General features: G+C 39.6%; 1 protein-coding gene across 2 annotated transcripts in view; it reads right to left on the bottom strand.

Annotated features, from left to right (window-relative positions):
• MAGI2 (membrane associated guanylate kinase, WW and PDZ domain containing 2) overlaps nt 1–23,793 on the bottom strand; it is a gene marked incomplete at both ends in the record, with an annotated part of 1,165,889 nt that overhangs the window by 1,102,646 nt on the left and 39,450 nt on the right. The gene's annotated exons all lie outside the window — the stretch shown is intronic.

Below are 23,793 nucleotides of genomic sequence, written 5' to 3'. Positions count from 1 at the left end.
TTGAATTAGTTAAATCTTGTTTCAATACTCTATTGTGTGTATAGATATAAAAACTTAATAAGGTATACATGTACATTAAATATATGTGTGAATATAGAAATAAATACTTTGGAAGAGGAAAATCACTGTTAGGTGAAATCATCCCTTTCAAAAAAAAAGTCCATCATGCTGACTTTGCATTTTATCTTCAGAGTTACAAAAGCTACCTGCAATGGCGAGTAATTTATAGCTCACAGTTAACATATACTCAAAGGGATAAATGTATGGAACAGCAGCATAATAAAATCCTTGCCCTGAGGCTTCACTACAGAATTTCTTAACACAAACTGAAATGATAGAAATAGTATTCCTTAGCGGATTTTCAGCAACTGTATATTTCCTTGTTATGATATATATTATAATCCCTAATGCTTTAAAATATATTTGTTCTTTGGACTCATGCAATTGCACCTTTCCAAAAAATTTTTTTTTTCCTAAATGTCACACACTCTTGGTATAGCAGTCAATTGTTCCTTCTAACTATAGTATACATATGCATATTCCACAGCACAGCTTTCCAAATGCTAAACAGTTCTTTAGAATTGCCCACGCCCATTATGGTGATTACATTCAGTGTGACATGGAGTGAAGTCATTTATAACAGCAACAAACAGTGTTGATTTGTGTATAGATATACATGTCACATGCAATCTTTCCATATACACATAGGCAATGGTTAACATATGCACAAGCCTGATCTTAGGTATAATATTTTTAATAGCACTTGGTTCACCAATATAGTGTCACATCAAAACTTACTGAATGAATAATTTGAAGAAAATGCTGCTAATCTTATTCTGACAACATCACTTTTAAGGCAGGATATAAGTTATCAAGCTTTTAAAGTAACAAAAAAAATGTGGTTTTACTCTGAGCTGTCATTTTCTAATAAATCATCCCTGCCATATTGCTTTTTTGTTATTTACTGGCTTTTAATTAAATTGGACAAAAAAGTACATGCCCTCAATCTTTCCAAATTGTTTAGATTGTCACATTAGCTTTAGGGATAAAAGTCCAAATTTAGATAAAAAGTATAAATAATGACACAGAATTCCAAAATGATTAAAGTAATGAACAAATACATGAATATATACTATGTTGATATTCTTTTATAAACATGCTGAGATTTTTAAAAAAGGAGATCTAAATAGAACAGAAAAATATACTTATTACTATATGGCTACTGACCAGCTTGTGCCTCCACCTGTGGTATGTAATTAGAAAGTCCCTGAAAGTTAAAGAAATGACAAAAGGAATAGAAAATAGCTTTTCTTAGTACAAGGATGAACACATTGAAAAGTGACTTAGCTAAATTCAGTTAAGGTATGCCTCAGCTTCACTAGGTACCTCTCTAGTAAAAAATGAACTTAAATTTTGTAAGGAAAGTTTAGATAAAAGATAAAAGAGCATTTGTGGTTGCAAATCTTGTGAACATTAAAACGGGCTATGTTAAAATCTCTTAACACAGGATTTAGTAAAACCCTGACACACTTCTAGCTGTCCTAGAACTTTGAATTATGTAGATAGCTTCGTAAGTTCTTTCTAAACTCTACAGATCTATAAAACTATCTATAAAAATGTCTTCAAAATCCAAGATTACGTTTTAATAAAATAACCATTAAATTAGTTGCAATGAAATAATGGATTTTAAAAACAAGCTGCAATTTTTATAGTCCCTGGGGGTTACAGAGACACTAGAAAACTGTGATGTCATCTGGCGCAGCTCTCCCATTTTTCATCGAAACCTGAGGCTCAGAGACAGAGGCAGGCGGAAGAACAGATTTCTTTTACATCGGCCTAACTACGTTTTTAAAATTATTATGAAGAAAATAGGTTATAAAATATCTACTTTAATCCTCACACGAACTCAGTGAAACAGTACTACTTTCCATATTTTATAAATGAGTGCATTACAGCTCAGAAAGGGTTAGGTGGCTTGATCAATGCCACAAGGCCAGTCAGTGGCAATGGCAGGACAGGAATCGAGTATCCTCTAAGTGCGTTGCTCCTTTGTAAACCCAGAATATCATAGGAAAGTGAATTACTACTATTCTTTCCATTAATTTTTCATTTAAAAAATGTTTCCATGTGTATTGAATTATTGTGCTTTATAAATTTCATAATTTTCCAAGGGTAATCTTATATGTTGAAGAAAATCTAAATGACTGGTTCAAACTTCAGTTCCACCACATACTAAATATCATGTGACCTTGGCCAAATCACTTATGTGCTCTGTACCTCAGTTTCCTCATTTGTAATGCAGAGATAAAAACATCAACTATTTCATTGTGGTTGTTGTAAACATCATCCTATATAATAAAGATGTAATATGCAAATGGTTATTACACCATGAACCGTAATGACCGACAGCTTAACAACCGGATCACAGATCAGCAGGAGGGTGGGGCAGTGAGCTACAAGCGGGCGGTGGAGAGCTACAGGAGGGGGCAGGGGAGTGGGTGGAGAGCTACTGGAGGGCAGCGGTGAGCTACTGGCACACAGATTCGTGCGCAGGGCTACTAGTATATAATAATGTTTATAATAATTTAGAACAATGCCTAAAACATTCAAATGCATGCTTGCATGCATATAGTATGCACTTGAAAATTTTACCATTGTTTTTGTTGCTATTTCTAAATCAATGTATAATAAAAATTAGGGAAATCTTAAATAGTATTTCTCTACTAAGACTACATTTCAAAGAATAGCCCAAAAGGTTTCTCTTTATGTATTCATTACTTGTATTTGTACTGGAGATTTCTCTTTATGTAAAGTTTATTAACAGTATGTAAAAAGGGAGAATTAAAACATGTTTTCTTAATATTTAACAAACTGGTGCACCAACTATTAGTGTTCTGATTACATGAATATTTTCATATAGAACATCAAAAACACAGTCAAAATGCAAGCACCTTGACAGGCTGGTGTGGCTCAGGGGTTAAGCATCAACCCATGAACCAAGAAGTCACTGGTTCGATTCCGCTCAGGACACATGTCTGAGTTGCAGGCTCAATTCCCAGTAGGGGGCATGTGGGAGTCAGTCAATTGATCCTATTTCTCTCTCATGGAAGTTTCTACCTCTCCATGCCTCTCCCTTCCTCTTTCTCTAAAAATCAATAAAAACATTTTTTTAAAATTCAGGCACCTAGAAGAAAGCCTTTCTTGTCTTTTTAAAAGCTCAATTGTAATCCCTTAAAATTATTAAAAAATAATTTCTGAATGAAGTGTAGGAATACATATTTTAGGTGCAAAAATAACCACAGTCAAAAATTTTATGAACGCTTTCCAGAAAGCACAGTATTCAATTCCAGTTAAATTTTTGTTTCAAATAAACATTTGAAACTAGGCCACATCCTGCTCTGTGCTTGCCAAAAATGAAAATTTCAAAATCTAAACTCATGTTCTACTTCCCAAGCACACAAAGAAGTCATCTCAAATTTAACCTAGCCAATTTAAAAATGACTATTAAAACTATGAAAAAAAGATATTTTCAAAATATGTGAGTACAATGTAAATCTAAGTGGACATTGAATCTCAGAGATGGTTACATTATATAAAACATGAGCAACTGCAATGACATAGATCAATGTATGATATGAAATTCTACAGATGAAAAATACAGTATTCAGTGTGGAAACCTGCAGCATCTTGGCACCTATTAGTATTTGGTGACAAGAAGCTAAAGGCATTTTCAAGGACCAAAAAGAAAATTGAAGGAAGCTCTCCTTAACTCTCCCATATATGGGGATATCAATGTTAATATTTACCTAAAGAATTCATTATAGCCACCTGGTTGGTTCTCAACCTATCTAACAGCTTAGTTCTGTAACCCCAATAGCTGGCAAAATAACTTCTGACAAGGACACAAGTTTCATTCTCAATTTTTCTATCAGTGATAGGTAGGTTCTTGTACAGTCTTATTAATATCACTATTCATGAACAGGAAACTTTGATCAAGGTCAATGGTAAGGAAGATCAAGACCAAATAGCTTTTCTCTCTGTCCATAGGCTTTTGCATTCATTTCTGTCTCTGATACTCCCTTTTGCATTATATGAATACCTTTCTTTGCAGAAACCACAATGCCAACTCTGGCTTCATCACACCCATTTGTATATTTCCCAGGAACAATTTATGAGAGATGTTAAAAAAAAAATTCAGATCACCCTACACCCAAGCAAGAAGACTCCCTGTCTTAGGCCCATAGATATTGGTTTTCCTGCTGTCACAACCCTCCCAAGGCCCCAGTGTTTGCAAACTAAAAGCCCATATTCTTTTACATAGATCATTTTGTGGGTGCCCAGAACTCCCAAATTCCCTATCTAAATAGCGCTGAAATTATTTCCAGGGATCTTACTTAGGTCCACCCTGATTCTAAGAGAAACCTTATTTACCCTTGTACATATCTCCAGGCCCAAGGGTGACCAAATGTGGCAATTGTCAGGGACTTGGGGTATAGCTGGTGATTGGCCATCCAGGCTGAGGTGCCCCCATGGGTACATATATATGAGTTCCCTTGTAGTGCTAGTGGCATGGGCCAATAGGGTGGAATTAGATTCCTGCATGAAATTGTAAGGTGACCAAAATCATAAATTTGAACCTGGCCTTCCTAGTCATTGCAAAACTGTACTTGTTAAAACAGGAAACAGATTATGTATAATTTAACGGCTTATTGGCTTGGTTTATAACTTCAAATGTTTAAAATTGCATCATGTAGACCCTATTTGTCATGTCATAAAAATGTTAGGGGCGCCTGGCTGGTGTTGCTCAGTAGTTAAGTGTTGACCAATAAACTAGGTCAAGGCACATGCCCGGGCTGTGGGCTCAATCCCCGATGGGGAGAGTGCAGGAGGCAGCCAATTAATGATTCTCTCTCATCATTGATGATTCTATCTCTCTCTTCCCCTCCCTTCCTCTCTGAAATCATTAAAATTATATTGAAAAGAAAGAAAGAAAGAAAGAAACTATTAGGGGTTAACTTGAAAAAAGCCAATGAAGAATACCCACCCAAAATGTTATCATTCATAGAGTGCATCAGAGAAACTTGTTCCTCTCTTAATGTTAAAATTTAACTTTTTCTCTCAAGTTTTTAAGTGAATAAGAAAGGAAGAACAGACAGCATTGGCCAAATTCCAAAGTTTATAAATTTAGAAAACGATAACAAATTTTATTAACACTTATCTATTACTAGATACTTCACCTTTGGAAACAAAAGTTCAAGGCCTACCCTAAGTCCACGGTTTCTCTATGGTTCACTGCACATTTCCCTCTAGGTCCCAAGAGCTCTAGTGTGGTCTTTATTATATCTGCATAGAAATCATCATGGTACCTAAGTCTTTAAGTCAACAGAAGCTCTGAACTTAAATGAGTTTCATGGGACCTAAAGCAAATTAAAAAAACAGATTCAATATCAGGAGTAATTTTAGGCACTAAACTTTTAAGTTCTCTATAAATCACTTAAGTAAACAGGGTCAAAGAAAATATCCTTGATGATTGACTGATCTAATATTTTTGAGCCTAAAATATCCTTCTTGCTGATAAGACACATCAAATTACCCTCTAGGGGGTTCCACTCTGGAGCAAGAATGACCTTGTAATCATAATGCAAAGAAATAGAGTCATTTGCAATTATGACAAAAAAAGAATAATTTAAATTACCAAATATTGCTATTTAAGGGTAAGAAATTATTATTTCCCAGAACTGTAGATTTGAATATATGAAATCATCTGAATGAATAATTAAAGTTTCTGACAACTTAGGAATATTGAAATTCCCTGTGTAAATTCTATCAAACAATATATTTAAAGAAAGTTTTCTGTGTTGATAATGCTATTTCATTTACAATTGAAATTCATAAATCATATATCAACTAGAGGCCTGATGCACAAAATTCATGCAAGAGTAGGCCTTCCTTCCCCCGGCTGCTGGCACAGGCTTCCCTCTGGCACCTGACTCCCTCGCAGCCCCGGCTTCCTGGGGAGGACGTTCAGTCTAATTAGAATATTTATTACTAGAGGCCCGGTGCACGAAATTTGTGCACGGAGGGGGGTTGTCCCTCAGCCCAGCCTGTACCCTCTCCAATATGGGACCCCTCAAGGGATGTCCGACTGCCCGTTTAGGCCCGATGGGATCGGGCCTAAATGGGCAGTCGAACATCCCTCTCACAATCCAGGACTGCTGGCTCCCAACTGCTTGCCTGCCTGCCTTCCTGATTGCCCCTAACCACTCTGCTGCCAGCCTGTTTGCCCCCAACTTCCCTCCTCTGCCGGCCTGGTCACCCCTAACTGCCCTCTTCTGCAGGGTTGATCACCTCCAACTGCCCTCCCTTGCAGGCCTAGTCCTTCTCAACTGCCCTCCCTTGCAGGCTGGGTGCCTCCCAACTGCCCTCTCCTGCTGGCCATCTTGTGGTGGCCATCTTGTGTCCACATGGGGGCAGGATCTTTGACCACATGGGGGCAGCTATATTGTGTGTTGCAGTGATGATCAATCTGTATATTACTCTTTCATTAGATAGGATACCTCCAAAGCACAATGAGTAAGAATCTGAAGGTTTATGTGGCTTCTATTTGGTTTCTAGGACAAAGTTCTTTCCTTTACCCACCACTTACTTCTCTCCTTTTACTCTTGAATGTTAATTTCAACATAATTTTTGTAACACCTCTTGAAAAGGATCCCACCAAGTTTTTGATAGTCCACATGATAAAACTTACAGAATAATACAGCATGAGACTTTCATTCTCTCACTAACTTCTTCATATAACTGTAATTCCTCAGCCTCTAAAGAATGAAAAAGGAAAATAAAAGTGCCTTCTCTCATTCCAAGGCCTTTCTCAGTCAGGCAACCACAAAAAGAAAGAATGAGCCTACAATTCATGTCATGAAATCTCTATCAGGCATAATTCAAATCAAATCCCATCATGCAAAGTCTGGGATACTTAAAATGTATAAGAGAACAGTGGTGACCTGGGGGAGAACTTATGAAACCTTGTCTCCTGCTTTTGCTGACTATTCTTTTCCTTATGCTAGACTCCAAGTCCCTATCGGGGACTTCGTCAGGCGGCTGTGGGTGCTAACCCACGCCACCTGGATCCGTGATCCGGTACCTGGGCAGGCCTCTGCGGGTGCTAACCCATGACGCCTGCCATGGTCTGTGATCCATGATCGTGGACCTGGGCAGCCTGCTGCAGGCTTTAACCCACGCTGCCTGCCCTGCTCTGAGATCGGTGATCACGGACCTGGGCAGCCGGCTGTGGGCTTTAACCCACGCTGCCTGACCTGGTCCATGATCCCTGATAGGGGCTTTAAGTCAGCTGCCACTGGCAATGGCTGACTCGAAGCCCTTATCCAGGACCTGGTCAGGCGGCTGTGGGCGCTAACCCAAGCTGCCTGCCCTCGTCCGAGATCGGTGATGGCGGACCTGGGCAGGCAGCTACGGGCGCTAACCCTCGCCGCCTTCCCTGGTCCGTGATCCCTCATCATGGACCTGGGCAGGCGGCTGCAGGCCTTAACCCACGCTGCCTGCCCAGCTCTGAGATCAGTGATGGACCTGGGCAGGCAGCTGTCCTGGTCCGTGATCTGTGATCGTGGACCTGGGCAGCCGGCTGCCGGCCTTAACCCACGCCGCCTGCCCAGGTCCGCGATCTGGGATGGCGGACCTGGGCAGGCGGCAGCGGGCGTGAACCCACGCCGCCTGCCCTGGTCTGCGATCTGGGATGGCGGACCTGGGCAGGCGGCAGCGGGCGTGAACGCACGCCGCCTGCCCAGGTCCGCGATCGGGGATGGCGGACCTGGGCAGGCGGCTGCCGGCCTTAACCCACGCCGCCTGCCCAGGTCCGCGATCGGGGATGGCGGACCTGGGCAGGCGGCAGCGGGCGTGAACCCACGCCGCCTGCCCAGGTCCGCGATAGGGGATGGCGGACCTGGGCAGGCGGCTGCCGGCCTTAACCCACGCCGCCTGCCCAGGTCCGCGATCGGGGATGGCGGACCTGGGCAGGCGGCTGCCGGCCTTAACCCACGCCGCCTGCCCAGGTCCGCGATCGGGGATGGCGGACCTGGGCAGGCGGCAGCGGGCGTGAACCCACGCCGCCTGCCCAGGTCCACGATCGGGGATGGCGGACCTGGGCAGCCGCCTGCCGGCCTTAACCCACGCCGCCTGCCCAGGTCCGTGATTGGTGATGGCGGACCTGGGCAGGCGGCTGCCGGCCTTAACCCACGCTGCCTGCCCTGGTCCACCATCATGGCTTGGATCTCACTGACATGGGTGCTGCCCTTTCCCCCCGCCATCTTTGCTGGTTTAACGCGTATATTTGCTCCTGGTTGGCCGGTGGGCGTGGCCGGTGGGCGTGGCCGGTGGGTGTGGCTTATGGGTGTAGCGAAGGTGCGGTCAATTTGCATATTACTGTTTTATTAGATAGGATTATAGGTAGACAAATAAAGGCAAGACACAAATAGGAGAGTACATAGGCAGTATCATATTAGAGTTAACAAGATATTGCAGGCATGAGGATAAGGGATCTAAAAAACATTTCAAATGCCTTCAAGTAGTTGAAGGTTAATAATGTGGGAGAGGTGCTAGTTTTAAAACAATTTCAATCAAAATATGCAGCTATAGCCAGAGGGTAGCAAGTATAAGAATGCAGTTCTTCCTTAACTACATTTTACAGCTATTGGAAGTGGAACTAGTGCTTTCTGTGCATTTGATGGCTATCAGTCGAAGAATGGAGATGTGGCCATATTGTAAAACCTTAGTTATATTTAGGAGAGAATTTCTTCAAAGGTCAGTAGGCTGAAGAGAGATTTTGAAAGTTTACTTTAATAAACAGGCTCTGTTATTCATAGCTAATAAGTAACTGAAAATGGGTTGAATTAGCTACTTCTGAGTTTTATAAGGACCCTTACATTTGTCTTGTGCTCATTTATCCTCATTTAGAAAACATTCATTAATTGCCTCCTATATGTAAGCCCTGTGTGAAGGGCTGTAGGGAAAGTAGAAATGAAAATTATCCAGCCTATTACATGGAAAAAGCACCAAAAGAAAATTGAAAAGCAAGTTAAATTTTCTATCAATTATTATTGCAATTTGCTAGGAGCACCTTTTAAAAGGTAAGACTGATCTGATGTGTGGAGAGTCATGGGATTAAAAAAAAAGAAAGAAAGAAAGAAAAACAGAAAGCAAATGCTAATACCAACTTTCTGAAATAGCTATGGCCTTCTAAATGTATAGGCACTCCTCTCCCATAGCACAGTAATGCTAATGATTTCACTTCTTGGTTTAAAAAGATGGATTATTAAAGAAAAAGACAAAAACATCCATACATATATTTTACAAACAAAGATGTAGTAACTTTGTGTGATTTGTAAAATGTCATCACAGTGCAATATAAAATTGCTTTGGAATTACAAGGATGAATTTTACATTTGTAAAACCTTGACCCGATATTCACACCCATGTCTATTCAGAACTGATGACTGGCAATTAAAGAAAGTATTAGAGTGGAATTGATGTGCAAACTACCACCCTAAATAAACCCTCCATATGGTCATCCTTCTAGAACAACCAAGTAACTCTTACATACCATGCAAACTATCTTACCTCAGCTCCTAGTATTAACTAGCCTCTATACCTCAATATGGACTTTACCTTTTCTTTTTTAATTTATCTTTATTGTTCAAAGTATTACAGATGTCCTCATTTTCCCCCCTTCACCCCCACTATCCCCTCCACAGGCCTTCACCACACTGTTGTCTGTCCTTGGATTATGCATATATACATATAAATTCTTTGGTTAATCTCTAATTCCTTCCCACCTACCCCCTTCCCTATGTAATGTGACAGTCTGTTGCATGCTTCAATGTCTCTGGATTTATTTTTTCTGTCAGTTTATTTTGTTCATTAGATTCCACATGTAAGGGAGATCATGTGATACTTGTCTTTCTCTGACTGGCTTAATTTGCTTAGCATAATACTCTCCAGGTCCCTCCATGCTGTCTCAGAGGGTAAGAGCTCCTTTACAGCTACACAGTATTCCATTGTGTAAATGTACCACAGCTTTTTTATCCACTCATCCACTGATGGGCACTTGGGTTGTTTCCAGATCTTAGCTATTGTAAATAGTCCTGCTATGAACACAGGAGTGCATATATTCTTTCTGATCAGTATGGACTTTTCCATTTCCAGCATCAACTCTTGATTTCTAAGATTTTGATGTAAGTACAAGAGTTCCCTCTGAACTCCAAGTTAACTGAAATCACCTGTATAAGAGACTGCTTTGATGAACACTGTTACTGTTTATATTGTAAAAAATTGGGTCAGTTACTGTTTATATTGTAAAAAATTTTTAAGGTCAAACCTTTCCAAAAATTCAATATTCACAATAAAAGAAAATTCTGTCAAAAAATGCAAATATGAAGATACATATGTCCTAAGGCACAAAGTTCAAATAATCCTAAGATCCAAGCACATTTCTCACAAGAACTATATATTCTTGAGTTATCTTTAAATGCAATTAGATACAAATGCTTTAACTTTGGGTTCCTATATAATACATGGCATATAAATTGTACATAAAAGTCATTGCTTCTAGCCCTAACTGGTTTGGCTCAGTGGATAGAGCATCAGCCTTTGGACTGAAGGGTCCCAGGTTCGATTCCGGTCAAGGGCATGTACCAGGCAGCTGATGCATGTACCAGGCAGCTGATGGATGATTCTCTCGTCAATGATTCTCTCTCATCGATGTTTCTAACTCTCTATCCCTCTCCCTTCCTCTCTGTAAAAAATCAATAAAATATATTAAAAGAAAAAGTAAGTGCTTCTGTATTTGAATGGTTTTATAATATTAAATCTTTAAATCCATATGTGCCACCCTAACGGCAGACAGTAGATACAAATATACTTTTATAACACTTAGCACTTAAGCTTTTTAAGCTTTCCACATAACTTATTCACTTTGGCATGACTTTTGTGAGGTAGCTAATATGCCCCACTTCAAAAGCTATAAATAGAAATAGCCTAGCCTGAAAACCTGGATTTTACTACAGCTAAAGTTTACTACTACTAAGTGATTTGCATACTGTTAGAACTAGAACAACAAAAGCTATTCATGTGCTCTACTCCTTTCACTGTATATCTCCAAAGGAAAGTAAAACTATCATTATGATTAGTATAAATCAGAAAAAATTATAGTTGATTCTATTTCATAAACTGCCTAATAAAGTAGATTTTAAATAAGCAATATATCAACATACATCATTAAATATGGAAAACAAATATTGAACAGAAATCACTAAGATCAAAGTTAGAAAAGAATGCCCAGAGTGGATTTCTTTGGAAGTTTACCTGCACAAATGATTATACTATAGGGAAGAGATGCTACAGGGAGGGACAAAAGAGAAAAAGACAAGTAGAATAAAATGAGGACCTGTTGTTTCCATGAGTGAAGAGAAAAATAAGTGACTAAACAGAAACCTGCATTTCAAATAGAGTTACTTAGAAGTGGAAGAGAAATGTGCATGTCAAAAGTATGAGAAATGAAGAATGAGGTGAGTTAGGAAATCTAGTAGGAAAAACTATGATCTGTTCTTTCCATGAGGCAAGGAAAAAAAAATCAATGACTAAAAAGAAACATGTATATCAAAAAGAATTGATGATAAGTGAGAAAGAAATGCACTCCTCAAAAACATGAGGTGAGTTAGAAACTATAGTTACCTAGCAATTGATCCAGAGAGGCCCAAAGACCAAGAACAAGTGAAATGGTAACCTCAGGTAGACTTTGGGTGCTGTAATTCCAGATAGAAAACAAACTGAAAAATCGGTATTTCCTTCAAATTCTAATTTTGAAAAATGTATGTTATTAATTTAAGGATTTATGGTGATACTAGTTGGTTTAAAAAGTTAAGCTAAAACAGTGAATTAGAAGACGAATTCAACTCTAGAAAGAAATGATACAACTAATAAATATAGTAACCAAGGTTTAACATGTAGAGAAAATGTAAGTCATTCTAAGTAGCCACCACCACATAAATGAAACTTCAGTTATTTCAGATATAAATCTAAAAAGAACCATCTACAGAAATATAGGTTGAACAATGTTCAGACACAAGCTTCAGTAGATTTACACAACATTTTTACATAGCTTACCTTAGGGAAAAACGGCATTCATCAGATATATTCAAAACAAAAAGTAAAACAAGCATTCCTTTATACCAGCATAACTGGGAATGTAATAGAGGTGTCAAAGATTAAAAAAATACTCTCAGGGAATGTCATTAATCAAAATACCTTTTGTAGGTTTAACCCTAGTTTTCTTTTCTTTCCTTTCCTTTTATTACATTAAAGTGATTATACCACAGATACTCTATTTTTGAGACCTGAAATCTTATTCAACTAAAAGTTCCTCTGCATACGTGAGCTTGGGGACATGAATAAAGTGGATTATTTCAGTATGAATTTAACTAAGATTTAAGAAAAGTTCTTCCACAATGACTAACATCCTAAGGCAAACAGAAAAAGGGGTTTATTATAAAGCAGAACAGATCTTTCCTATTATGTCCAATACAGCATGGAATAGCCAGAGAATCAAATTATTTTAGTCTTTACAACTGAGATAGCACAGAGATATGAAGCTCACTGGCCTTAGCATTTCTCTATAAGCCCCAGGTCAATTTAATCATTAGTTCTTAACATTTTTCCTCATGAAAACAAAAACAAAAAACATTGATTTCTAATTAATGGCTGCTAGAAGTTAAATCAATTTAAATGTTTGATATAAATTAGGCATAACTAGATTTTAAAAACATGTTTTCATTTTTATTATTTCATGATCATAACAGTATATGAGCAGAATCACAATTTTGAAAGAAGAATAGAAAAATAATTAAAAATGCATGTAGAGGTTTGGGAAATGCTCATATTATTACCAAAATAAGATCAAAGCTTCAAGTCACTACTACTGCTACTGCTACTAGCAATAATAGCCTACGTAATGCTTATTACGTACATGCCATATTCTAAGCGTTTTCCATAGTTTTTCCAAAGTGTTCTCCATTGACAAATTTAATCAAATGTAGTAGTCACTTAAATTATAATATATTTATATATTATGGAAGCTAAAAATCTGATAATGCTAAATTATAGAAATGGTGATCTTCAAAATTTGAACCTGAGATATCTTTGAATCCAAGGCTACTGGATTCTGGGGTAATTAAGGAGTGTGAAAAAAAGTGAAAATGGAAAGGTGAAATAGGCCTTTATATCCATTAAGGGTGCCTTGTATAGTATGTGTACACTGTAGATACTTAATGTGCATGAATATCATGATGCCACTTGGTGATTCACTACCAAATTATTTTCTCTCTTGAAGAAAGAATGACGGGTGGAAGTGTATATAAGCAAGGGGGATGCCAAGGAGGAGACCCACCTCTCAGCAGTTGGCATGACTGATCTTTTATCCTACCTAATAAAATAGTAATATGCAAATTGACCGCACCTTCGCTACGCCCAAGCTACACCCATCAGCCAAAGCCATGCCCGCCATCCAATCAGGGCGAGTATGCAAATTACCCAACAAAGATGGCGGTTAATTTGCATACGCTGAGGGAGGGAGGAGTGAAGACTGAAGACAACTTAGAAGGAAGAGGGAGGAAAAGCGGAAAGCAAGGTGGCTGCCAGAGGGAAAGCCCGGGTGGGGCGGGGCGGGGCCGAGCGGGGCCGAGCGAGGCAGGCGGCAGCGGCCCTCGGGTGCAGGCGCGGAGGCCGCAACAGCGGCGGCAGTGGCAGCGCACACAGCCGCAGTGGCCACTTGCAGGATTCTTCCTGCAAATGGGCTACTAGTGTAATAATAACCTGTGTAGACAAAGCAACTAATTGACTACGTATTTTTAAATTTAAAAACAGAACAGAGATTTTCAGTATTACTTCATATACCCTAAAATAGGCTAGTCATCTTTATCAATATTTGCATTACTATATTCCATTAGGAGAAAAAAATAATTTCCAACTTAATCAATATACTAATTGCTAGAATGTTTAAATATATGTCAAAAGTGAAGCCATGGCCAGGTAGCTCAGTTGGTTAGAGCATCATCCCCATACATCAAGGTTGTAGGTTCAATCCCCAGTCAGGGCACATACAGAAATCAACCAATGAAGCAATGAATGTATACATAATGGAACAATGAATCTCTCTTTCTCTTCCTCTCTCTCTCTCTCTCTCTCTCTCTCTCTCTCTCTCTCTCTCTCTCTCCTTTCTTTCCTATCTCTCTATAAAATCAATTAATACATTTTTAAATGTATGTCTATGTCAAAAAATAAAACATGGTAAGCTTTTCTGAATTTCGTTATATTTTGAGTTTTGTTCGAAATAATTTTTATCGGAATGTAGAAACTGCCTACAACGAGTGTACATTCAGATGCATTCTGACAGAATAAGCTCAAAAGTAATTGGCAGTTAACATGTTGATAATGTTTGGCACATATTTAGCTGTTGGGCATCCTTGACTGTAGGAGGCAAGCAGGAAGAACTGGGCCTCATTCTACATGTCAGGTAAATACTGCACTGGGCCCACTGGTTATGTACAACCCCAGCATGAAGTTCTCAGCAGGGCTGCAAGGATATCTCTGTCCATGTGCTGTCAAGTGGTAGTAAGAACTTTTTACCTTATCCTCTTCAACTCGGTGGTATGCAGAATTATGAACCACAAAGGTGTCTAAATTCTAATCTCCTGAACCTGTGACTATATTAGATTACATGGAAAAGGGAAATTCAGGTTTCTAATCAGCTGACTTTAAAAGAGAGAGATTAAACTAGTTTAACCACGTGGGTCCATTGTAATCATGAGGATTCTTAAAAGTAGAAGTGAGAAGAGAGAGAGATGGTAGTGTTAAAAAAAAACAAACACCTACGACTGATTATGTCTAGCTTTGTAGATGGAGGAAAGGGACATGAGCCAAGGGACACAGGTAACTTTTAGAAGGTAGAAAAGGCAATGAAACAGATTTTCCCCTATAGCTTTCAGAAAAGGACACAGCCTTTGAACAACACCTTTAATTCAGTGATCCAAAGTAGACTTCTGACCTCCAGAACTGTAAGACAATAAATGTGTCTTGTTTTATGCCTCTAAGTTTATGGTCATTTGTTACAGCAATAATAGAAGATTAATAGGACCTCTTGTTTGTTTCCCACCTACACTAAGGAGTAGGTGGGAAACAAACATCTTTAAAATTAACAGTAGAGGGATTAAGTAAAGGGAAAAAAGAAAGTCTCATGGACACAAACAATCTGGTGACTTCCAGAGAGAAGTGGGGGTGGGGGAGGTAGAAGAGGGTAAAGGGGACATAAATGGTGACGGAAGGAGACTTGACCTGAGTTGTTAAATATACAACACAACATACAGATGATGTACTGTATAATTGTATGCTTGAAACCTATATAATTTTATTAACCATTGTTACCTCCCTAAAATAAAAGTAAAGTAAAAAGAACAGTAGAATTTTTATTTAAGTATTTTGTTCCCATAACCATTCCCAGCTCTTCAACTGAAAAGATATGAACAGTGTATAAATATTAAATGACACAAAAGGGAAAATTGAGCACTTATATATGTTTATACAATTTCTCAATAAATCAGTATCATTTAAAATTAAATGTAAATATTTTAAATAAGATAGAAACTTCAATTTATCGTTCATTTCAGAAAGTAGTTATCCTATATAATAAAACCCTAATATGCAAATCGACTGAACATGGGAACGGCAGGTGAAACGACCAGTCACTATGATGCGCACTGACCCCCAGGGGGCAGAAGCTCAAAGCAGGAGCTGCTCTCAGCCTGCAGGCCCCAGGCCAGCCAAGGCAGGTGCCAGTGGGGGCCCCTGATTGCCCAGCCGGTCGCCCCGGAGATTGGCCCTGATTGACGACCAGGCCTAGGGACCCTATCTGTGCATGAATTTCATGCACCAGGCCTCTAGTTTATTTATACCCTATTACTGATTTATACACCTTCCAGACTTACTTGAAAAATAAGAACCACTCATTTTATAAATTAGAACTGTATTTCTTCTGACCTCACTAAAAGTTTTACAATTTAAAGAAAATACAAAATTTTGGCCTTGATCTTTTTTTTTTCACTCAACTGAGTGAAAAAAGTACCTTGAGGCCTGATCTTGTCCCCAACGGCCCTCCCTTGCCAGCCTGATATCGCTCCTAACTGCCCTCCCCTTCTGGCCTGATCTCGCCCCTAAATGTTCTCCCCTGCCAGCCTGATCACCCCTAACTGCCTCTGCCTTGGCCCCCACCACCATGGCTTTGTCCGTAAGGAAGTCGGACGTCCGGAAGATAGCTGGTCGACCCAGTCTAATTAGCATAATACCGTTTTATTAGTATAGATTATATAGGATAGGATTGCTTAAGTGGGCAGGGTGGGGAGAGCCTTTTTCAGCATGAGGAGATGCTCTTGGCAGACAAAAATACAAAACCCTATATCTGGACTGATAGCCAGCCATATGCATTATACTGCCAAACTGGTCACTAAAAAATTGAACCACTTTCTTACACCTTACACCAAACAGCTGTTGCCCTTAAAACCCCTCCTTAGCTGCCACCTTAGGTTCTGCCTTTGCATTACAACCAGATTAGGTTCTAATTGGTCAGTTTCTATGCCAGTCAGCGTCAAAAGCTCCACCTCCTAGGCAGCCATTGGCTCCTCACAGTTCACCCAGATTTGGTTCTGATTGGTCGGTTTCTATGCCAGTCAGCATCTCCAGGCCTATCTCCAGGCCTGATCAGAGAGGTGGGGCTGATCAGCAGCCATGCCAGGCTGCTGGTGAGCGGGCTGAACTGCTGAGGTCTCAGAGAGAGAGAGAAGCTTGGCTGCTGGCAAGACCCGCCTCTCTCTCTCTCTCCAAGACATCAGCAGTTCAGCCTGCTCACCAGTCCCCGCCCACCTGAGCCTGCTGCGCGCAGTAGCCTGGCGTTCCGTCATCCCTTTGGTCATTTTGGACGTTACAGACCCTGGCTCTTTTACAGATTACATACATAACTATATCTAAGATTGCTTTCTAAGACAGGACTAAAAGTGCTACCATTAGGTGTAAAATCTATATATTGTCCTGATGCCACTGAAATTAAGGGCTATATTTTGGTTTGCCAGTATCTCTCCATGTGACCTGGCCCCAGGCATCATTCCATTGTTCTAAGGTGCTTTTTGTTGAACTTGACCTTCCTCTCTCAGGCTGTTCTTCCTCTTTGGATCTCTCTTCCTTTCCAGAGTACCTTCCTTCTGTTCCCTTGGCAGAGGATTGATCCCTCTCAAGGGCACATAGGAAAGGGCAGTGGTGAAAGTCAGGAGGTGTGGCGCTAGCTTTGGGTTCTGTAACCAAGTCGTTTTTAACTTTGTGCACAGCACTTGTCACTCCAGGTCTCAGTTTCCCCATGTGTATATTGAAGACAGTGAGTTCGGTATTCTCTATAGCCCTTTCAAAATGTGAAAAGCTACAATTGTACGAGCTATAACATCCCCATCCAGGCTTACTTTTTAGGCTTATGTCCCTAAAAGGGACAGTCGAAAGTAAAAGCTTATATTACTGTTATTTTAGGTATGTTTACATTTCATTAGATGCCTCTTGAGGAAGAAAATATTTTCAAAGCATTGAATTTCTAATGAAAACATTTCAGAACACAGTATGAGTTTTTAGGATCTCCCTCTATAGTCACCATTTGAGACATAAGAATAGTCCTGCATATTGCCAATGGCCATGACAATTGGAAGACAAGGCAATTTCACTACTGAATAACTTGAACTCTCATTCGAAGAATGACTGTGGGTAAGGATGGCTGAGTCTATATTTAAAAGCAATTCTGCAGGCAGCTAAGATGTTATATGCAGCTTTGTTCTTTCCAAGCCACTAATGTACATTCCCACAGAAATATACCTAGTTCCCAAGTAATTCCTATTTTCTGCTTGACAAAGAGGGAGATTTTTCTATATGCCTACTAGCAAGTGTAATGGAAAATTCTGCCACCCATATAAAGGTGGTAGGATTTTTAGTAGCCAAGATAAGAAGTGTCGTGAATCAGAGGCCGTTGTTGATTCATCTCAACCCTTTTATTTTTTCACCAAAATCATTACAGTAAACAAAGCAACTATACTGGGCCACGTTATCCTGGTGGCACAAACACCTTCTTTAACAGCTGAACTGACTGCTGGGGATTGACCACTCTTTTAATTATACTTCAGAAGTGCACAGAATGAGAAAAAAGCCCACTGCACCGCCTGAGCCCCAAATGTGGATTGGCTCAGGACCAAGTCCTTTGTGTCAGTTCTTTCTTCTTTCAGCCTCCCTCAATGTGGTGCTCTTATATAAGATTACCCTGCCGCTTCTTTCTTTCTTATCCCCTTTCATGTCCTCAGAAAAATTCCCGACTCCTGCCCTCACTATTCTCAGCCAACAATATTTTCCAAGTTGAAACACTTTCAACAGACAGACTAGCAGCTAGTCACTAGCCTGTCCAACAACTGAGGCACTCAGGTTCCGTGTCTATACCACCTAATTATCCAGTGTTAATGCATCCATTAATTCAATGTATTATCTATGATAATATTGGACATATAAAGACTACAAAAGATATGGACTCTAAACAATGGAACCTCACAGATCACGGGGGAGAGAAATCCAATACGAAGATATGTTATAGGACATCAGAGGAGAGAATGGCTGTCACTCTTCAAAGACCTGGCTAAAAATTTGGTAAGAGGCTATATGATATACTGCCTTGAATTATTTGATTTATTACATATATATTATCTTATCTTCAAGTTCATTATATCTTCTCAATAGTACTCTGTAAATAATAAAAACATTGTGGGTGCTCACTAAACATGCACTTAACCATGCATAGTGGCATCATGGCAGAGACACAAGCTTGTTTTTTTTTTTTTTAACCCTTGACCTTCCTCTCTCAGGTTGTACTTTTTTCCAAGATTCCTTTTCTTTTCACAACTACTTTTCCCTTGTCTCTTTGAAAGAGTTGATTCCTACCAACATGTGACATAGAGGAAAGAACTGGTGAATTTCAGTTACTCAGTTCAGATGGGGAAAGAACTAGGTAAAAGCTAGAGTTCACCCATGTGATTCCTGTGTTGGCCTCTTATTTTGGCTCTCATATATAACCATAGGTCAGTATGACACTGGCCACCCTGCAAATGAATCTACTTCTTTTCAAAAGATTCCAGATGCCTCATCTTCAAGTATAAAAAAAAAAAAAACAAAAAAAAACCCCACTTCTTCAGTCCTATAAGTAAATGGTTCCCCAATCTTTACATCTTTGGATATATATATATATATAACAGTTGCTACTTTGATAAGATTTGTGGAGGATACAGAACTAAAAGCTGTACTCACTTGGTTGGACACAACTGATTCTTCTCCCTTTTCCCTCTTTTCAAGAGTTAGCCCATCCTGCTTACTGCTATAACACTGCTAATCCAATATTTAGTAGGGTAATTATTTTATAGGTGTCTAATTTAAGTAAACTGTCCCTTCATTAAATATAGGCCTGATGCTGGACCTAACTCTGAGTGGATTTTACATTTGAGAAAACAGATCCAATAAATTTAAATGATGTAGCCAAGATCCCAAGGATGTTATTTGTGACTCGTCTTTCCTATAGACTCCAGAGGCAAAAAACACACAACCATAGATAGCAGACCTACTCAGGGTAGGTTTAGAGAATGTAGATCCACTTTTGCTCATTATTCACCTCCAGAGAGTATAAAAAGAGGCCACAAATTCATGATACATTGTGAAATATTGGTAGGTTATATCAATTAACAGAAAGAATTGCTGGAGTATTGGATCATTCTCTCCTCACCCTAAGTCAATACTTTTTTTTTTTCCAAACTTAGAGCAAGTCTGTGTTTACAAGAGTCAGGGAGGCTGTACTTCTAAGAATGTCTCTGTATGAGGCTGGCTGTTGGGAGCAGAGTTTTGAGACCAGGTGACATTGGGAAGGGCCTACACATCCAGTGTAGGACCCAGCAAGGATGTATGTGCTTTCCAATTGGCCTAGTGCCGTGGTCGGCAAACTGCGGCTCGCGAGCCACATGCGGCTCTTTGGCCCCTTGAGTGTGGCTCTTCCACAAAATACCACGGCCTGGGCGAGTCTGTTTTGAAGAAATGGCGTTAGAAGAAGTTTAAGTTAAAAAAATTTGGCTCTCAAAAGAAATTTCAATCGTACTGTTGATATTTGGCTCTGTTGACTAATGAGTTTGCCGACCACGGGCCTAGTGGATTTATAATGAGCTTGCCTTGAGAGTTGAAAGGGACTCTTCTTAAGTAAGCTTCCTATAAGGTAAGTGGGTCCTCAAAGATAGCAGTTTTGGGAAGACATGGTTTGAGCAAGAACTGTAAATTGCCAGTCAAAGAAGTCTCCAATGGAGGAAAATATCAGAAGAACCCACAAAAGTGCTTCATGAGAAAAACAACAGACATTTTAGTCTCTGAAATACAGAATAGTTTGACCCCAGACTAAACAGCAATAGGTACATAAAACTCTTCTATTTTCTTTCTCACTCCTTTACCATTGGATATGAACCTGGAAGACATTGAAGCAGCACCTAATCTATGAGAAATAAGGTGAGCTGAAAAGGGAGAAAAAATTTACAGATCCCTTTCCCCAATACATCAAAATAGAACTTGTGCAGGGAGGGTTGTTATAGGAAGGGGAAAACATCTTAGAAGTTAGTAAGAAAATAATGTATATTAGACTGCATTATACTATTGAACAGCAAGAAAAAAAGGAGAGTCTGTTTTTAATACCTAATAGTGAGCAGAAAACTAGGAGGAAAACTAGGCACTGGGAAGAATAGAGTTTGTTTCAAGAGCTAAAACTGAGAAAGAATCAAGTTGCTGGTTGTATCCTAATACTGGTTATATCGGCTATTAGTAGAAGCAAAATCTACTGACTCAAAGCCCACTGTTATCTTTATTCTCTTAAAAAAAAAAAAGGCTAAAAAAAACCAAAAACCTAGGAATAGCAAATTGCTTTAAAAAGGATGGAAAGTAAAAGAAACTTTAGAAACATACAAATGCAATTTTTAACCTTCTTTTGGCCCTGATTCATGAGGAAGGAAGGAAGGAAAGAAAGAAAGGAGGGAGAGAAGGAAGGGGGGAAAAAGAATTAAGGGAAGAAAGGAAGAAATCAATTTTCAAAAGACATCTCAAAAATCACTTCTGCATAACCTCGACAAATTATATCTAATTAATTATAATTCCTTTATTTTCTAGAGCATAGCTTGAAGTCTTTAATAAATTTATGCCAAAGCTTTTCTTGCATTGATAAAACCAAAGTCCTCCTCCATGGATGAAATAATTAAGAGTGGAATGTTCCTAAGTATCTCTTGATATAATGGGTAAGACTCAATATACCAATGTCTTGGGTACCATATCTTTGTATCCATATCTCTGAGGGAAGAATCAGAATTTTGTGATAGTTAGAAGAGGTTGTAAAGAACAAAGGCCCTTGGGAAATTGCCTTCACAGAAATTGAGAAATGGGAACTGATCATTTTTCAGACACATCTTTACAAGAGATATCTGCATCATGTCAGGCTGGATTAATTTAAATTATTATTTTAAAATATACTACTATATTTGTTGTCAGTTATAATAAGAATACTTCTCACAATTTAATGCCTCTGATACTGGAGTAAGTCCTACTTAAATTAATATTATCCAGGCTGCAATTGTGACATATCAAATGTGCCTAACCATGCACCAACAAAGCAAAACAGAACAAAACAAAAAACCCTTGCAGAATAGAAACCAGTGTTTTTGAAGAAAGTTCTGGAAACAATGGAAAGCTCAGCTTGCTCTCGCCCTCACAAGCCCTCTTTCTCTCTCTCTCTCTCCCCCTCTTTCTTTAATAATAAAAGCTACTACAACACATTCCTGATGCAAAAGCAAACAAAATACTACCCACCCTCAAAACAGACATCAATGACTCTTAATAGTAAAATCATTAGGAAAATTACAATCTTAATGTAAAAAAAAGGGATTACCTCAACTAATTTTTTCACATGTATTTTACTTTATTTCATGTGTACATATATTATATATCATAAAAACTGCTTAAATGGATCAAAAACTTCCTTTTAGTATGTTAAAATGAAAATTCTAAGTGTCACACCTTATGTGGCAGCACTGATTTTCCTTCTTGGTGATAGATAAAATAATTACGCATTTTAAAATAAAATACAATATCTGAAATGGAATAAAGTTTATCATAAGATGGTTTGACAGTTTTGTACATTACTTAGATAATAAATTATTGAGGCATTATAGATAATGCTATAAGCTCTCTTTAGAGGAATAGTCATGATTTTACATCATAATTCCTTAAAACTGGAGACAAAATAACAATTCTTATAGTACATGGGCTGGCCATTAGGTCACCTCTGGATGCTTATATATAGTATTTGCTCCACATATAGCGCTTCCTACTCCCAATAATGGGAGATTAAGTAAACCCCTGTTCCATCAGAGTCACAATCCGGTTTAGATAGGGCAGTGGTCGGCAAACTCATTAGTCAACAGAGCCAAATATCAACAGTACAACGATTGAAATTTCCTTTGAGAGCCAAATTTTTTTAACTTAAACTTCTTCTAACGCCACTTCTTCAAAACAGACTCGCCCAGGCCGTGGTATTTTGTGGAAGAGCCACACTCAAGGGGCCAAAGAGCCACATGTGGCTCGCGAGCCGCAGTTTGCAGACCACTGAGATAGGGAGATAAATTGCACATCTTTATGATGAAAACCTATAACAAGTGGCACTGTCCTCATGAGGAGTGTGGTTGCTGCCATCTTGGGATCAGTTATCATTTTTCATATTCTAAGAGTGGCCCCTCTACAGAGAAGGAGGATGGACTAGAATGAGGACGCGCTGAGTCCCTTTCAAAAGAAAATAAAAGGCTATTATGATTCTACTGGAGGCCCGGTGCACAAAATTTGTGCATGGGGGGGGTTGTCCCTCAGCCCAACCTGCACCCTCTCCAACTCTCCAATCTGGGACCCCTCGGAGGATGTCCGACTGCCTGTTTAGGCCCGAAACAGGCAGTCGGACATCCCTTTCACAATCCAGGACTGCTGGCTCCCAACTGCTCACCTGCCTGCCTGATTGCCCCTAACCGCTTCTGCCTGCCAGCCTGATCACCCCCTAACCACTCCCCTGTCATCCTGATTGGTGCCTAACTGCTCCCCTGCTGGCCTGATCGTCCCCAACTGCCCTCCCCTGACAGCCCGGTCACCCCCAAATGCCCTCCCCTGCATATTCCCTCTTTATTAGATAGGGTTTTTTTTTTTAACATATTGGACAGCCCTAACTGGTTTGGCTCAGTAGATGGAGCGACGGCCTGCAGACTCAAGGGCCCCAGGTTCGATTCCAGACAAGGCCATGTACCTTGGTTGGGGGCACATACCCAGTGGGGAGTGTGCATGAGGCAGCTGATTGATGTTTCTTTCTCATAGATGTTTCTAGCTCTCTATCCCTTTCCCTTCCTATCTGTAAAAAAAATCAATAAAATATATTTTTAAAAAAGAAACATTTAACATTCCTCCATATCTGCCTGGCTGGTGTGACTCAGTGGTTGAGACCCCAGGCTGGGGCTGGGAGGGGATCGCTCCGTGGGGCTGCACACCCCTCCCAGGCTGAGACCCCAGGCTGGGGCTGGGAGGGGATCGTTCCCTGGGGCCGCACACCCCTCC

Source organism: Cnephaeus nilssonii (genome assembly GCF_951640355.1).
Source record: "Cnephaeus nilssonii genome assembly, chromosome: 12".
Taxonomy (NCBI): domain Eukaryota; kingdom Metazoa; phylum Chordata; class Mammalia; order Chiroptera; family Vespertilionidae; genus Cnephaeus; species Cnephaeus nilssonii.
Note: the sequence above shows the minus strand (reverse complement) of the source record. Positions and strands in the feature narration are given on the sequence as shown.